Source organism: Arachis ipaensis, chromosome B7 (genome assembly GCF_059453495.1).
Source record: "Arachis ipaensis isolate K30076 ecotype BB chromosome B7, ASM5945349v1, whole genome shotgun sequence".
Classification (NCBI taxonomy): Eukaryota; Viridiplantae; Streptophyta; class Magnoliopsida; order Fabales; family Fabaceae; genus Arachis; species Arachis ipaensis.
Window position 1 is genome coordinate 44,252,511 of NC_142442.1, and position 11,311 is coordinate 44,263,821.

The window sequence follows — 11,311 nt, forward strand, 5'->3', positions numbered from 1 at the left end:
TTTCTAATCATAATTTTCCAAATTCAAATACTTTTGATTCAATCCTTTTTTTAACAAAATTCTTTCAAACGTTATTTTATATTCCTTCGTATTTTTTCAATTTCAAATCTTTTTCAAATTTTTTATTTCTTTTGAATCCCTTTTCATTCCTTTTTTTTTTAAATTTCAAATCTTTCTTTTATCTTTAACACTTCAAAAAGTATATCTTATCTTTCTTATCTTTTTAAAAGATAGAGAATCATATCTTTATCTCTTCTTTTTCGAAAACCCAAGCCCCCATTCCCTATATATTTTCATTCCACCCCTCCCACTCCCTCATCCCCCACTCCATTTGAATCCTTCTCCTCCCCTTTTCCTTCTTCTTTTTGCTCGGGACGAGCAAACCTTCTAAGTTTGGTGTGGAAAGTGCTTTGCTTTTTCGTTCATTCGAACTTCATGGCTCCAAAGAGTGGAAGATCCACTTTAAGGAACAAGAAAGAAGATGACTTACCAAAGCCAATAGCTGTCTTCAAACCTTACATATTCGACACCAAGAAGCATGAAGAACATTACTATAAGGTAATGTGCAAAAGGACAGTGATCCCGAAAGTCAGATTCGAATTGAAAGAAGATGAGTACCCAGAGATCCATGAATTGATTCAAAAGAGGGGTTGGGAAACTCTGGCCAACCCTGCAACCAATATTGGAATAGTTAAGATCCATGAATTTTATGTGAATCTATGGATGACAGAAAAGCAAAAGAAAGATGGACAAGGATTCCATACTTGGCGCACCATGGTCCGAGGAAAGACTCCCCACTTTAATCTAGACAGAGTAAGAGAGATCTTTAATTTACCCCTACAAAGGGATGACCCAGAATCCTTTAATAGGAAGGTACAAGCCAATCCAAAGTTGGACTAGGTCTTAGAGGACATATGTCTGCTTGAAACTCAGTGGATCAATGACAAGAAAGGCAAGCCAAACCAACTGAGAAGAATAGACCTAAAGCCAGTTGCTAGAGGTTGGCTAGACTTCATTGGGCATTCCATACTCCACACTAGCAACCGTTCTGAAGTGACTATCAGAAGGGCTGTAATGATCCATTGCATCATGATGGGGAATGAGGTGGATGTTCACCAAATAAACCCCTGTGAGCTGTACAAGTTCGCAAATAGGCTCTCAGCCCATGCCAAGATGGCTTATCCAAACTTTATCTCTCGCTTATGCAATGCAGCAGGAGTCCTGATTGACAGAGACACGTGCATCCCAAAAGACAACCCAATTACCAAGGAGAGTATAGAGAGTGCAAAGGAACCAGCCCCGAACAAGGTACAACAGCCAGGCGATCATCCTAAAAGAAAGACGCCTGAGCCTCCTCAAGTTGAGAATAACCCTCTAATTGAATATTGGACTCAACTGACAACATTTACTGCACAATTGCAATCCATTGTGGATCAATTGAGAGAAGAGCAAAAGGACCAGTCTTGCATGCTTTGCAAACTGGTTAAGGAATAAGAGAAGAAGAGGCGCGAACTAAAAGAGTTGAAGCATCAGAAATTATCCCCTGAAGAGAATAATGACCACCATGATTAAGGTGGTTGAGTTTCACCTACCTATTTCTGTGCCTATTTTAATTACTGTTTCTCAACTTTAGATTTGCATGATCACTAGTAGGATTTAATTTTGCTTCTATCAATTAGATATAAAATATCCCCCTTATCATTCCATTAACTTGAATAAAATTTTGATTTTTTTTGAAGCAGTAAATTACATAAATTTTTGAGTTATATAATAAGAATAGTCCAATTGTTTGATGTGGTGGCATTGCTTTTACTTTCTGAATGCATGAATTGAACAGTGCATATTTGATGTTGGAGTTAAGAATGTTGGCTCTTGAAAGAATGATGAAAAAGGAGAAGTATTATTGGTGATCTGAAAAATCCAAAAGAAATTGATTCTTGAAGCAAAAAAAAGCGGCAAAAAGAAAGAAAAAGAGAAAGAAGCGAAAAAAAAGAAGCGAAAATAAAAGAAATAGAAAAAGCCAATAGCTCTTTAAACCAAATGGCAAGAGCAAGAGTCTAAGACTTTGAGCATCAATGGTTAGGAGGGTCTAAAGAAACAAAATCTTGGCCTAAAAAGTTTAAATGAGCTGCTTCCCCTAACTAAATGCTTGTGGTGTGAAGGTGTCAAGTGAAAAGCTTGAGACTGAGCAGTTAAAGTCGTGATCCAAAGCAAAAAGAGTGTGCCTAAGAACTCTGGACACCACTATCTGGGAATTCTAGCAAAGCTGAATTACAATCCAAAAGAGTTCACCCAGTTAAGTGTTTGTGGCGTTTATGTATCCGGTGGTAATACAGGAAAAGAAAACGCTTAGGGTCATGGCCAGACTAAAAAAAAAGGTTGTGTTCAAGAATCAAGAAGAACTAAACTAAGAGAGTCAATAATATTAACGTGGCGGAAAATTGTCGATTAAGAATTTATAAATAGAACAGCGTTGTAAGTACAGTTCTTAACCGACAAAAATTCCACTTATCAATTTAGAATGGTTGTCACAAAATTAGAATAAAAATACTGGGAGTAGGAATGCCAGGTCGTCTCCCAACGAGTTGACAAGAGAGTGCTATTTTATTAGTCAGGAATTTTCTGAGAAATTTTAAGAGTTGGAGAACAGAAAATTAATGATTGTAAATTAAAGTAATGAAAATTAGCAAGAGAATTTATATAATCAAAATAAAAGCCTTGACCGGGAGAAGATTAATTGGAAGTTCTATCCTTGTTGAATTTTTCCAAGTGTAATAGCGAGAGGTTGTTGTTTTCACTTAGTTAACCCTTACCGAATAAAGGAAAGTCAAGTGATTGAGCTAACTCTTACTCACAAGTCCTAATCCTCTCCTATGGAAGGATTAGCGTTAGTCAATAGAGAGTTAGCCAACAACTTCCAATTGAAATTGACACTTGAGTATTCCAACTCAAGGGTCTCCTTTTAATCAACCCCCAAGTCAAGTTGGGAGTCTACTCCATTGACATGAATACAACCTTCACAGATATATAAAGGGAATAAGAGGAAGACATGATAAATTAAATAGAATAATAACTGAAAATTAATTAAAGGTAAAAGTAGTTCTTTGCATTAATAAATCCCAAAATCATAAACATATGTATCTGAACAGGGTTAATAGGTAATTAAAAGAGTAAAGGAATAAAGGAACAAACTAGAATAATGGCAACTTCAACGGAGGTAGTGACTCTTCTCAATATCCAAATCAAAGGCATCAAAAAGCATAAAAACTAGAAATCTATGAATGTGAAGAAACCTAGAGGAATTAGTAGAATTCTCCCTAGGATTCTAAACTAAAACTAAAACTATCCGAATGAGAATGTGTGTTGAGTTTTTGCTTATCCCTTGGCTCTAGTCTGTGTTTCTGGGCCGAAAATTGGGTCTAAACTCAGCCCAAAATCGCCCCCAGCGTTTTCTGCTATTTCTGCAGGTTGCGCACGTCATGCGTATGCGTCAGTCACGCGTGCGCGTCGCTGGTCATCTTCGCGTGTCACGCGTACGCGTCAGGTACGCGTCAGGTACGCGCACGCGTTGCCGTGCAAACTCCAATTCACGCGCACGTGTGAGCCATGCGTGCGCGTCGCTTCTCGGTGGTTATCTCCTTTATTTCTTGTGCTCCTTCCATTTTTGCATGTTTCCTTTCCATCCTCTAAGACATTCCTTCCCTATAAAGCCTGAAAACACTTAACGCACAGATCACGGCATCGAATGGTAATAAAGGATAATTAAATTTGACAGTTTAAAGGCCCAGGAAACATGTTTTCAACTATATCACAGAATTAGGAAGGATTTGTAAAACCATGCAAATTATATGAATAAGTGACATAGAGTTGATAAAAACCACTCAAATTAGCACAAGATAAACCATAAAATAGTGGTTTTTTAACTATATCACAGAATTAGGAAGGATTTGTAAAACCATGCAAATTATATGAATAAGTGAGCAGAGAGTTGATAAAAACCACTCAAATTAGCACAAGATAAACCATAAAATAGTGATTTATCAAATATCATCTGGGTTCTGAGTTCCTAAAGATGTCAACACTTCTGAGCTTCAAAAGAAAGTAAGATGCCAAAACTATTCAAAAGTAAATATCTAATAGCCCCGCTCATCAATTGGAACTAAGCTTCATTGAAAACTCTAAAATTTATTGTATCCTTCTCTTCTTTTTAATCCTACTTGTTTTTGCTTGCTTGAAGACAAGCAACAGTTTGAGTTTGGTGTTCTGATAAGCGGAGATTTTATACGCTTTTTGACATTATTTTCATATAGTTTTAGTTATGTTTTGATGGAGTTTTATCATGTTTTAGTAGGTTTTAGTGAAAAATTCATATTTTTGGATTATACTTTGACTTTGTGTATTTTCTAATGATTTCAGGTAATTTCTGGCTGAAATTGAGGAGCTTTGGCAAAGTCCGAATCAAAGGCAAGGAAAGCATAGCATATGTTGTCAAATTCTGACCTCCATGCATTCAAATGAGCATTTCTGGATTTACAGAGGTCCAAATGATACGTTCTTAACGGTTTTGAAAAGCTAACTTCCAAAGATTTCCAGAAATATATAATGATCTACACTTTTCATCGAAGGAGCCTGCTCATTTTGGGCGTTGAACATCCAAATCATTCCCTTTCTAGTGTTCAACGCCCTAAGGGGACTCAAGCCAGCATTGAACGCCCAAAGCACCCCCTTCTGGCATTCAACGCCACCCAAGAAGCACAAGGCAGTGTGGATTACCCCCTAAATGGGCATTCAACTCCCATTCCTCAAGTTGGACGCCAAGATCAGCCCAAGCACTCAACCAAAGTGGGCCCAAGAGTGGACTTTCGCACCTCTAGCCTAGTCTATCATACTTTTGTACTTCTTAGTTATTAGGTTATTATATATAGGAGAAGATCACCCATTTTAGGATCTTCTACCACTCCATTTTCGAATACACTACTATTTTCTGTACAGTATGAGTAACTAAACCTCCTAAGTTAGGGTTAGGAGCTCTGCTGATTCTTATGGATTCATAATATTACTGTTTCTATTTCAATATGTCTGATTCTATTCTTTTATGCATTCTCATTCTTCATCTCATGAATTAAGGATGAACCGTGATATTCATCCTTGTTCTACTTGGGTTCCGTGCGAGTCTTGACCTGGATAGCATTAAGCTAAAGCTAGAGATTGCATTGCGAATTCCAAGAGAGTACCTGGGAAACTTTGGGTATGTGACATAAAATCCCGTTGACCGTGGGTTACTGAGGTCTCTGTGGCGCTAAGGCTAGAGTCAGAAAAGCAGCATTCTCTGATCCGGAAGATTCGACCTTGTCTGTGGCATTTTGAGTAGGATCGTGAAGGAGAGTTGATTGCTTAGTGCTTCATCTTCGGCTATAGTGAGAAACCATGAGTTAACTTTATGAGAGGACATGAGTTACTCGGATATGGTGGACTGCTATGGAGAGAGAAGAGATTAACTTGATGAGAGGACATGAGTTAATCAATTACTGCTGCCATTGAATGAATCATTCATTGTTGAAGTAGACAGTAAGAAAAGTTAATCCAGAAAGAATATACATCTCTGAAGCTTTAACTGAATACTTATCATTGTTTTCACGTAAGAAATATATCCATGTCATCCTGGTATAATAATCAATGAAGAGAATGAAATACCTGGTATTATTGAGTGATAGGTTCTTCATTGGACCACAAACATCAGCGTGAACTAATTCAAGCATCTCCTTGGCTCGTAAAGCTCTTCCAGAAAGAAATGGTTGATGACTGATTGCTAAACACCGGTTTAGAAAATTCACAAGTTTAAAGCTCAAGATTCGTCGTTGCTCTAAACTGAAATTCAACGCTCTTCAAAATTTAGTAAAAGATGTCCCAAATTCAAATCAATAACTAGAAGTTTAATCCCGGGTCATTTTCCCTAGGAATCACAATTGAGTGCATTATCATTGGCTATGAGAAAATTGGGGGGTTTGGATCACAATTAATGGAAATTTAAATAGCAAGAAATTAAAGAGCAAGCAATATCTAAATGACAAAAGAAATTTAAACTACGAACAATTAAGATAATTAACTAGAAAATGAAAGTAAATTCAAATGCTAAAAATATCTTGGCAAGGGTTGAGGGTTAAGGATCATTATCCTTGTCACTAACCACAACATGATAATTATAAAGAGCAAATACAATTTGTCAACCTCTATTAATCGAGGAGAGTCAAACGTGCTTAATTAATCCTAATCCATAAGTCCTAACTAACTTATTAATTAAATTACTAAAGAATTAGATTCAATGGAAACAAGATTAATTAAAATCTCTAAATTATCAATCCACTTGGATATTAGTAACTCAAGTTCACCCAAGTTCCCAACCCAAGTCAAAAGTGCGAAAATCTACTCTATAACTAAGGCATTTTATCAAATATTTGGTAGGCATAAAAGCAAAGCATCATAAATTACAAGAAATAGTAAAAACTATAACTACCCAATGCAAGAAAGCAATAATATCAACTCAATTAAGCATGAATAAAACATAAAAACACCAATTACATTAAAGAAAAATGAGAAGTCAACAATGGTTCATAAACTAAAATGGCAAAAATAGAGAAAGTAACGAGAAATTCTAAGAAACTAAAGTAGCAAAATAAGAAATTGTAAGCTCAAAACTATAGTTAAACAAAACTAAAAACTAGAACTAGAGAAAATTAACTAGAAACCCTAGAATTCTAGAGAGAAGTTGGAGCTTCTCTCTCTAGAATTCACTAAAACAACCTAAAAACTAAAATGTAAGACTACCTGATTTTTTCCCCTCATCTCAGCTTCATTATACCATCAGAAATGGCTATTGGAGGCCTTTGGAAAGTCCAAAAACGAGGATGCATGTGTTTCATTAAACCAGGCACATGGGGGTTTTTCGTGCACGTAGAAAATGATCGCTCACATGGAAAACTTGCCTAAGTGAAATTGCTCGCCTACGCAAGAAATTCGCCCTTGCGAGCATCTGGCGATCTCCACTTTAAATCGCTTCCCGAATTCGCTTCTTCGCTCCATTCTTTTCTATCATTTGATGCCGTTGATGTATCTTAACCCTGAAACACTTAAAAAATTTTTATCACGACATCAAATGGCATAAAGAGAGATTAAAATATTAATAATTAGGAGCATAAAAAGCATATTTTTTACAAACAACTTCATCGGAAGCAAGATTCGGAAAGACTCAATTAATTTAGCCAAAATTGTGCAAGTTTGTTGATAAACCCCATACTTTTAACACAATTTATAATAACAAAACAGAGTTTATCAGTTGACGATGTTGCTTACCAAGTAAGCATCCTTTGCAAGGTTGATTAATCTATGTTATGCTTGGTAGATCTCATTAGTTGCTTTTGATGTAGCAGCTTTAATCCATGAAAGTAGAAATGACCAAATCTTCGATGCTACAGCCATGAATTATCTTCTTGTGCCTTTAATGCATCTTTTATTATATAACTCCATTTTAGTGGAAAGCTCCTATTCTTCATTTTGACTATTACTAGAAATCTTTTGGTTTTTTTTTTTCACTTATGGTGCATGAGTACATCTTTTTCAAAGTGTAATATGTAGCCTTTCTCCATCATTTGGCCAATACTAAATAGATTCTATGTTAGTTTAGGAACTAACAGAACATCATGGATATTCTTAGTTCATATCTTGGTGTGGACGGTGATTGTACCTTTTCCATTCGCTTGCACGATTGTTCCATCTCTATGTCTGATTCCAGATCGAACAGATTTATTCATGTCATTAAATAGGATTTGATCACCTGTCATGTGATTACTGCAACTACTATCGAGATACCATATGTTATCTTTTTTCTTGCACTCTTCTTTTAATGATGTATAGAAGAGGCACTCTTCTCCCTCCTTTTATTTAGGAAAGTTTGCGCGATGATTGATCTTCATCCTACAGTCTTTCTTCATATGCTCAAATCTTTTACAATTGTGGCACTGTGATTTTCCACGGTGCCAACAATCCTTTTCTAGGTGGTTAGTATTTTTGCATATGCCACATGGAGAATATTATTTTCTATCTTCAGTTTTATGTTTAATTTTTCTAGAAGTGTCTAACTTTCTAAAATTTTCTTGTCTTTTTTCTCCTCCTCTTTTATTTAGATTCTGAGATTTTATATTGAGTTTAGACTGAAATATATTTTCTATTGAATCTTCATCATCTTGACTTGCTAGTCTTTATTCAAAAGCTTATATTGAGCTTATTAACTTTGTTAGTGTTAGTGTTAATAGATCCTTAGTTTCCTCAATTATAAACACTTTAGGATCGAATTTGGAAGGCCAGTATGAGTATTTTCTTCACTATGTTTTCATCGGACAAGTCCTCTCTATAAGCTTTCATTTCAATTAGGATTAAGTACTTTTTTCGTCCCTATGATTTAGGGTCAAAATCAAAATCATCCTCGACCTTTTTTTTATTAAAATCCTTCTCAATGTCAAAAACGTTATAAAATCATCATTTTCACCCTAAAAAGACAAATTTATCCTTACAAAAATTAAATTTTAAAATTAAAAAACACAAAAAATAAATTATAAAATTAAAAATTATAAAACAAAAAAATTAAACTTCATTCTACATTCCAGATCCCACCATCATCTTTAGCCCTAACCCCTCCCTCATCAACATCCTCTTATCTTTCTCATCTATCTCTGAAAAAACACCCACGTAGCTGCGCCATCAGCCTCCCAATCGATACTGACGAGCTTCCATCCGTAGCAAACTGCCGCCTGTCAACTCGCCGACGGCGACGACCACAGCCACCATGAAGGGAACCCCGAGTGCCGTCGACCAAGTGTCTTACATTCTCCAGACCTCTTTGCTGGTGACGACAACCACGGCCCCATGAACGGAGTTTTGAGCGCCGTCGTTACCCCGCGCAACTAAAGCTCTCGATCTCGACCCCTTGTCGTCTGTTCCTCCCGACGAAGCAATTGACGATGTCAACAACCACGCGAAGGTAGCCCGTTGTTACCCCGCAGAACTAAAGCTCTCAATCTCGACCCCTTGCCGTCCGTTCCTCCCAACGAAGCAATTGACGGCGTCTCCTCACCGTAGAAGACGACGTCAACAACCACGCAAAGGTAGCCCGTCTTTTCGTCGCGCCCAACCACACTCTCCATCAACCCTAAGCCCTCTGATTGTGTTCTATTTATTGTTTCCCTTTTTTCAAACCATTAATTAGAAGGAACGAACATGAATAAATTAATTATTGTTAGTGTTGTTGTAGTTAGCATAAGAGATATAGTAGTGGGTAAAGAAGAAAATTATTATTATTCATTTCTGTCTTTTCTTCTATTGTTGTTGTTGGTAGTGTTGGTGGATTGTGAGAAGGAGTCTGGGTTACGCCTGGTGGTGAGAGAGTGACAGTAGGATGTGATGCGTGAGCATCTTTGGTGCGCAAAAATTAAACTCGCACAACTTCACCGGCAAGTGCACTGGGTCGTTCAAGTAATACCTCAGGTGAGTGAGAGTCGATCCCACAAGAATTATCGGATTGAGCAAGCAATGGTTATCCTACAGATCTTATCAGGTGAAATAGAAAGAGAGTAGTTGTCGTGGTAGGCGAGGCGCATAAAACAAAATAGTAAAGAATGCAGTAAGGAATTGATGTATAAACAATAAGGATAAATCAGTTAAGTCTTTGGAAATGCTTTATCTTTCTGGATTAATACTTCTTACTGACTACATTAACAATGAATGATTCATTCTATGGCAAAGCTGTAAGTGATTAACGTCATGGGTCGTGGTCAATTAATCTCCTCTAATTCACATCGAACGCCGTTGTCAGTGGTCATTCAATGTGAACGAAGATGAAGCTCACACAATACATACTCCATTGATCCTATTTAAAGTACCACAGACAAGGTCAGATCTTTCGGATCGGAGAATGAAGCTCAATATTCTAGCCTTAGCGCCACAGAAACCTCAATTACCCATAACTAACGAAATTATATGTCACATATCCCAATTAGCCAAATAACTTGTTGGTTCAGGTGATGTATTCTCAAGCTTTAGCTCAATACTATCCGGATCAGGACTCGCAAGAACTCATATAGAATAAGGGGTCATACTTTTATTCCACCCCAGATTCATTTAGATGAAGAATGATAATACATCATAGAATGGAATCAAACATATATTAAAATAGAAAAAGTAATATTATTGATCCATAGGAATAAGCAGAGCTCCTAACCTTAACCTAGGAGGTTTAATTGCTCATAATTTACAGAGAAAATAGAAAAGATCTATCTGTCAATTCATAAAATTTATTAATCCTGAGTGGTCTCCTCTTTAAATAGTAAATACTAACTCTAAGATATGTTAATTTTTAAATTAAAAAGTACAAAGATAAGACTAGATAAGCTAAGGAGTGCTAAAATCCATTTTGGGCCCACTTTGGTTAAGTGTTTCATCCAAGCCTGGCATTCAACTTGGAGAATGGGCGTTGAACACCCATTAGGGGGGTGAATGCGCTGCTTCCTTGCTCCTTTGGTGGCGTTGAACGCCAGCTTTGGGCGTTCAACGCTGGGCTTACTCCCTTTTGGGCGTTGAACTCCAGATGTGGACGTTCAACGCCAGTTATGGGCAGTGATCTAGAAGAGAAGTATAGACTATTATATATTACTGGAAAGCTCTGTAGCTCAAGATATGCTCCTTGGAATGCACGGAAGTTAGGATTTGACAGCATCTACTATGCTTTCTTCGTCTCTAATCAAGATCTTGCCAATTTTGCCAAATTCACCCAAAAATCTCCTAAAATCATAGGAAAAATACAAAAACTCAAAGTAGCATCTAAACGGTGAATTTTGCACTAAAACATACTAAAACTTAATAAAATATAACTAAAAATACTATGAAAAAAGGTATAAGATATCCACTTATCAATCTTATACCCTTTTTCATATCATTTTCTAGTTGTTTTTAGTTAGATTTTATTTCTTTTACTTGATTTTAGTGAAAAAAATCTCCTTTGGATGCTACTTTGAGTTGTTTTAGTATTTTTATGATTTCAGGTGAAATTTGGCACAATTTGGCAGAGTTTGGAGCAAAAAGGAAGAAAGCTGCCAGCACCCTCCCTGGACGCTAAACGCCCAACTGGCGTTTAACGCCAGCAGGGGACTCAAGGCCAGTAGCGTTGCACTCCCCCCTCCCCACCCCAAGACGTTTAACGTCCAAACTAGCGTTAAACGCCAACAGCTCTTCGAATTCACACTCATGTGGGCCTCTCAAGTGG